The 7,500-nt window shown below is 49.3% G+C and overlaps 1 protein-coding gene across 2 annotated transcripts in view; it reads left to right on the top strand.

The window, feature by feature from the left end:
- The window catches only part of tead1a (TEA domain family member 1a), a 77,851-nt gene that overhangs the window by 26,895 nt on the left and 43,456 nt on the right, over positions 1-7,500 (top strand). The window lies entirely within an intron of this gene.

Genomic DNA, 7,500 nt, shown 5'->3' with positions numbered 1-7,500 from the left:
ACCCCCCCCCACCCCCACCCCCACCCTTGTGTGATTAGTCAGTTCCTTACTAATATCACAGGAGTGTGCTGCCCCCCGACCTATCAGGTCATTACTGCTGTGTGTGTGTGTGTGTGTGTGTGTGTGTGTGTGTGTGTGTGTGTGTGTGTGTGTGTGTGTGTGTGTGTGTGTGTGTGTGTGAGAGAGAGAGAGAGAGAGAGAGAGGAGAGAGAGAGAGAGAGAGAGAGAGAGAGAGAGAGAGAGAGAGAGAGAGAGAGACAGAGAGAGAGAGAGAGAGAGACAGAGACAGAGACAGAGAGAGAGAGAGAGAGAGAGAGAGAGGGCTGGAGAGATACGTAAGATAAGTGCACCTGAGCGCCTCCCTGTCTCCTACTGTGTGGGTGTGTGGGGGATGGATAAATCTCCACTTCTCCACTGTCTCCTCCTCTCCTCCATTGTCTTCTCCACTCCTCTCCCTCTCTCGTCCTATCCCTCCCCCCTCTCCTCTTATCCTCCCCTCACCCCTTCTTCACCTATCATCTTGCCCTCCCCCTTCCCTCCCCTCACCCCTTCTTCACCATACGCAGAGTGCCGCTGTATAAAACATGATGGGGATGAGGTGTCCTCGTCTTTTCGTTTTCTCCACTGTCTCCCGTTCCCCTCTCCTCTCCTGTCCCCACCCCTCCTCTCCTCCACCATCATCCCTTATTCACCCTACACTGAGAGGTGTCCTCTTCTTTTTCTCCACTGTCTCCCGTTCCCCTCTCCTCTCCTGTCCCCACCCCTCCTCTCCTCCACCATCATCCCTTATTCACCCTACACTGAGAGGTGTCCTCTTCTTTTTCTCCACTGTCTCCCACTCCCCTCTCCTCTCCTCCCCCCACCCCTCCTCTCCTCCATCCTCTCCCCTTCTTCACCCTACACCGAGGGGCCCTGTATATAAACATGATGGCCACATTATGTCCCTAATTGTCCCCTAATTGTGTCACAACACTCAGGAAGGTGATTGGGTTCATATTTGTTGTGCGGCCGGCTAATGAATTAGCCAGGAAGGAGAGGAGAGAGGAGAGGAGAGGAGAGGAGAGGAGAAGAGAGGAGAGGAGAGGAGAGAGGAGAGAAGAGTGGAGGAGGAGAGGAGAAGAGAAGAGAAGAGAAGAGAAGAGAAGAGAAGAGAAGAGAAGAGAAGAGAAGAGAAGAGAGGAGAGGAGAGGAGAGGAGAGGAGAGGAGAGGAGAGGAGAGGAGAGGAGGCATGGCTGAAAACAGTCATTTACATCTTAAAAGGAACGCCATCTGTCTGGCAGCTTTTACATGCCGATGCCTTTGGCTTTCAGCTCACAATCCTTTTCCTGAGGTGGCTTATGTTATAAGCATTGTTTAAATGTTTTTGATACAAATGAATACATCTTCTATTATATTTTATTGTAGAGAAAAATCTGGTGAAAATTTGACCAGATCTGTGGGGGGGAAAAAAAGATGTGACTTAAAGAAACAACAGTTATTTACCACCCAAAAAAATCTTTGGAGAAACAGAAGCTAAAAGAGTCCACACACACACACACACACACACACATACACACTCACACACACACACTCACACACACACACACACACACACACACACACACACACACACACACACACTCACACTCACACTCACACACACACACACACACGCACACGCACACGCACACGCACACGCACACACACACACAGCCACAGTCACGCCTTCCTCCCGAATAAGAGGGACACAAAAGGCTTGGTGCTGTTCCACATCGGGCCTCATTGGAGCGGAGGAGGGAGGCCCAGTGCCTAGTGTGTGTGTGCCCCAGGAGGGCGGCATTGTCTGGGCACAAGCTGCGAGTGCTGGCCTGGCCGCCTCCATTGCCCAAAGGGGAGGGAAGCGGGCAGGCAGGCAGGCGGGCGGGCAGGCAGGCGGGTCTGTTAAGTGACCAGGGTTCGAGTCATCCCTCGGTCACCCTCCGGCAAGCTCCTCACAGTTTTGTGGTATACTAGCAAGAAATAGATTCCCCCGCCATTTTTAGACGGGCATACGGGCACACACACACACACGCACGCACCGTACTCCTGAGTGTGACACTAGACACACTCAAACACACACACACAAAAGATCACACGCACACACGTACGCAAAAGAATGCTTGTGTGCTTGCACAGGCGCACACACACACACACACACACACACACACTCACACAAACACACACACACAAGAACACAAAGAACACTTTTGGAGATACACACACACACAGACCCACACTTTTTTTGGCAGTTATACATGTTTTTCATTCACTGACACATTGAACTGACACATACACTCACACACCAAACAGTAACACTGGGACAACGCCTTAGGCCTTGAAGCGCACCCACCGTGCCAACGGTGATGGAGTCTTTCACCTTGCTGGTCATGCGAAACGCTTTTTGCCATATCCACACATGCACGCACACACACACACGCACGCACGCACGCACACACTAACGCACGCACGCACGCACACACGCACGCACACACACACACATACACACACACAGGTACCTGTCTGGCCTTGTCTCTAGGAGAGATGAGCGAAAAAAGCCCACACACACAGCACACCACTCACCTGAGAAGCACACACACACACAGCACACCACTCACCTGAGAATTTATCCCCTCGCCCCCCTTGATTGAGAGCAGAGTGCCAACTATAATGAAGATGTATAAAAAGACTGGAAATGTTGGAGGGGAGAGAGAGAGAGAGAGAGAGAGAGAGAGAGAGAGAGAGAGAGAGAGAGAGAGAGAGAGAGAGAGAGAGAGAGAGAGAGAGAGAGAGAGAGCGACAGAGAGGGCACATTAAAAAAAAAACCTGGCAAGTCCTGGGGGTTGTCTCCTTTGTCTGCAGGTGTGCTTGCCTTGCCGGGGGAAGAAAGGTTGGGGTGCCCTTCCGACGAGCACTGTGGCACTCCACACGGCTCCGAGGGAGGGAGGAAGGGCAGGGGGGGTAGGCAGGCGGGAGGGAATGGGGTGAGGTGCTGCCGGTATGGGGTGGTAGCAAGGTGAAGCTGGGACACGTGCAGGTGATGTGTGTGTGTGTGTGTGTGTGTGTGTGTGTGTGTGTGTGTGTGTGTGTGTGTGTGTGTGTGTGTGTTGTGTGGGTGTGTGTGTGTAGTGCGTGTGGTGTGTTGTGAGTGTGTGTGTGTGTGTGTTGTGTGTGTGTGTGTGTGTGTGTGTGTGTGTGTGTGGGGGGGGGGGGGGTGTTGGTGGTGTTGGAGAGAGAAGAGGACGGGTGGTGGCACTGCAGTGAAAATGAGCTTTTTTTTGTGGAGGACGCGACGGTACTCTTAGCGTAGAGAAAGAAGGTCACCGAACCCAGCCAGAAAGAGGACCTCCCTGCCTGCCACGCATAATGGCAAGAATGCCTTTTCTCTCTCGGCGGCAGGCACATGCACATTCATTTTTTGTTGCGAGAGACAGAGACAGACTCGTGTGTGTGTGTGCACGTGTGTGTGTGTGTGCGCGCGCGCGCGCGTTTGTGTGTGTGTGTGCGTGTGTGCGTGAGTGTGTGTGTGTGTGTGTATGTGTGTGAGAGCACGTGTGTGTGTGTGCGCGTGCAAAATAATTATAATAAATAGGTGGATGAAGAAGGAATAATAAAGAAATGCAGTACGTACGTAAATGACAAAATCCACGTGTTAGCAAAGCTCAGGGGCCTGACAAAAGGGGACGGCGCTGCGTGTTCCCGATGAAGTAAAATTGCTGTCAAATTGCAGCCGAGGCCGAGGGGACTAGCGCTGTCCCTGTGGAGAGGCAGTGTGTAAGCACTCTTTACCTCCTCGCACCTGTTGCCTCCTCTACCACCGCTGCACAGGAGAAACAAAAATATGCAGTGTTAATTCAACACTTGGAGTGTCGATCTTCTCTACAGCAGTGACTCCCAACCTTTTTTTTGTCTTGCGTACACACCCTAAGCCTTGTTTGACATATCAAGAGTACCCCCTCACTCATGCTCTACACCTCCTCCTCGATCCCATATGATAATACATATTTGTTTGTATGGATATTTTCTCGCGTATGTGCTGGCGTATTCCTAGTGGTACACATACACCTGGTTGGGAATCACTGTTCTAGAGTGTATTTGGTTCCGAGGTACTCTCTCCCTCTACACTGTTCTAGAGTGTATTTGGTTCTGGAGTACTCTCTCCCTCTACACTGTTCTAGAGTGTATTTGGTTCCGAGGTACTCTCTCTACTCTGTTCTAGAGTGTATTTGGTTCCGGAGTACTCTCTCTACACTGTTCTAGAGTGTATTTGGTTCTGGAGTACTCTCTCCCTCTACACTGTTCTAGAGTGTATTTGGTTCCGGAGTACTCTCTCTACACTGTTCTAGAGTGTATTTGGTTCCGGAGTACTCTCTCTACACTGTTCTAGAGTGTATTTGGTTCCGGAGTACTCTCTCTACACTGTTCTAGAGTGTATTTGGTTCCGGAGTACTCTCTCTACACTGTTCTAGAGTGTATTTGGTTCCGGAGTACTCTCTCTACACTGTTCTAGAGTGTATTTGGTTCTGGAGTACTCTCTCCCTCTACACTGTTCTAGAGTGTATTTGGTTCCGGAGTACTCTCTCTACACTGTTCTAGAGTGTATTTGGTTCCGGAGTACTCTCTCTACACTGTTCTAGAGTGTATTTGGTCCCGTAGTACTCTCTCTACTCTGTTCTAGAGTGTATTTAGTTCCGAAGTACTCTCTCTACTCTGTTCTAGAGTGTATTTGGTTCCGGAGTGCTCTCTCTACACTGTTCTAGAGTGTATTTGGTTCCAGAGTACTCGCTCCCTCTACACTGCAGTTTATTTTCTGTACTGTGTACTGCAGCTGTCGCCAGTGTGTGAATGTTGTTGTGAGAAGTACCTCTGGGTGTTTATCTGAAGTGTGAGGGTCTGTAACAGTGTGTGTCTGTGTGTGTGTGTGTGTGTGTGTGTGTGTGTGTGTGTGTGTGTGTGTGTGTGTGTGTGTGTGTGTGTGTGTGTGTGAGGGTCTGTAACTGTGTGTGTGTGTGTGTGTGTGTGTGTGTGTGTGTGTGTGTGTGTGTGTGTGTGTGTGTGTGTGTGTGTGTGTGTGTGTGTGTGTGTGTGTGAGGGTCTGTAACTGTGTGTGTGTGTGTGTGTGTGTGTGAGGGTCTGTAACTGTGTGTGTGTGTGTGTGTGTGTGTGTGTGTGTGTGTGTGTGTGTGTGTGTGTGTGTGTGTGTGTGTGTGTGTGTGTGTGTGTGTGTGTGTGTGTGTGTGTGTGTGTGTGTGTGTGTGTGTGTGTTTGTGTGTGTGTGCATGTGTTAGGGTCTGTAACTGTCTGTGTGTGTCTGTGTGTGTGCGTGTGTGTGTGTGCGTGCGTGCGTGTGTCTGTGTGTGTGTGTGTGTGTGTGTGTGTGTGTGTGTGTGTGTGTGTGTGTGTGTGTGTGTGTGTGTGTGTGTGTGTGTGTGTGTGTGTGTGTGTGTACATGGGGCTGGTCTGTGGCCGGGAGCCATGAGGTGTGACCACGGCGAGCGTGTCTGCACTTGTCCCCAAGTCAGTCACACTCTCGCACACACACACACAGGAGAGGAGAGGAGAGGAGAGGAGAGGGGTGGGGAGGAGAGGAGAGGAGAGGCCGTAGAGGGAGAGCAGAAGAGCGGAGAGGAGAGGAGAGGAGAGTAGAGGAGGGGAGAGGAGAGGAGGGGGGGGGAGAGGAGAGGAGAGGAAGAGCAGAAGAACGGAGAGGAGAGGAGAGGAGAGGAGAGGAGAGGAGAGGAGAGGAGAGGAGAGGAGAGTGGCGATGAGTGTTGAAGGGCCGTGGGATTAAAATAGAAACTAATATCGCATCACTTCATGCTTCCCATTCCGCTGAGCCCAGCAAGCAGTTATCGAACCTCAGCACTGCCACCGAGCACAAAAAACACCTTTAGATAAAAATACAGTAAAAGTTCTCTGCGCTCAAATGGAACAATTTAAATTCCTCTGCTCAAACTTCTTTTTTTCCATTTGGTATAAAGTATGATTGTTCCCGTTTTACTGAACAATCTCAAGGTTACGACTACCAATTGAAGGCCCACTTCAAAGCACATGGTAAACATTGAAGAAGGTTTTTTTTTTAATCGGGATCCATAGCGTATATTTTTTAACATTTACCTTTTTTTCCTCTGGCTCTGTCTCTCTTTCTCTCTCTTTCACTGGCCATGTCTGCATTTCAAGGTGAAAACCAGCCCTTTCAAAATACTTTGCACCGCTAATGACTTAATAATAATAATAATAATAATAATTGTATTTGTATAGCACTGTTTCATACAAGGCATGTAACTCAAAGTGCTTAACAAATGGAAAAAAAAAAACATTTTTAGAGATAGATTTAAAAGGAGAGGTATAGAGGAGAGGCAGAAAAAGCAGGAAGGCAGAGGAAGAAGAGATAGACAGAGAATGTAGAGTCATAAGGTCAACGTATGATAGGACCAGGATTCTTAGATGTGTAAGGTCCATAGTGGCTGGGCCTATCATAAGTCATAGATAGTCACACAGAGATTGGGCGCTCAGGTGCGGCCCCTGGTGGCATCAGGGGTGAGGAAAAACTCCCTTTCGCTTGATTCATAGTTTGTAAGGGGGAAAAAAAAGCTCAGTGAAGTCTGAGAAAAAAAAAAGACCCCCTATAGTCAGGAAGAAACCTCAGGCAGAGACCAGCGGCCACCTAGGGGAGCCCCCTGCCAGGGCTGGTTGCGAGTAGTAAGGGCGCTGCGGCAGCTGGGACACTATGACGCCTTGGCAGCTAGGAGTTGGCAAGGATGAAGAGGTGGGTCTTCAGCTGCTTCTTAAAGGAGTCGACGGAGGTGGTTGATCGAATCTCGATGGGGAGGGCGTTCCATCTCTTGGGCGCATAGCAGGCAAACGCGGCGTCGCCGATCTTCTTCTGCGGGGGGTGGGGGGTCCTTAGCAGCTTGGCATCAGTGGACCTGAGAGCTCGAGCAGGGGCATAAAAAGAGAGCATGTCTGAGATATAGCTAGGGGCAAGTCCATTTAATGCTTTAAATACTGTGAGCAGAATCTTAAAGTCGATTCTGTAAGAGACAGGTAACCAGTGCAGGTCTGCCAAGACAGGAGAGATGTGCTCTCTCATTCTGGTTCTTGTTAGGATTCTTGCCGCAGAATTTTGAATGAGTTGCAATTTGTCAATTAATTTTTTTTTTTTTTTTTTTTTTTTTTTGGTGTTTCACTTTGCATTTGTAATGACCTCCAAAACTACATATCTTTTATTTTTTCCCTCTTAGATGTCACTTCAGTGACACACTGTACCTGCAAGACCCATTTTGCACCCCAGAAATCAAATGGGTTTGTCCTTTAAGAGTAATCGGGCCTAGTAAAGCGACCAAGAGTTTGAATGACTAAGTACTGTATAGGCAAACGGTTTAAAAAAGGACTGGGCAGGATCCAAACAGAATGGCAGTAGTGGCTCTTAAAAAAGCCAACCAGCCTGATTCAAATGGCCACTGTCACAACGCCAGGATGTC

Source organism: Engraulis encrasicolus, chromosome 4 (assembly GCF_034702125.1).
Source record: "Engraulis encrasicolus isolate BLACKSEA-1 chromosome 4, IST_EnEncr_1.0, whole genome shotgun sequence".
NCBI lineage: Eukaryota > Metazoa > Chordata > Actinopteri > Clupeiformes > Engraulidae > Engraulis > Engraulis encrasicolus.
Note: the sequence above shows the minus strand (reverse complement) of the source record. Positions and strands in the feature narration are given on the sequence as shown.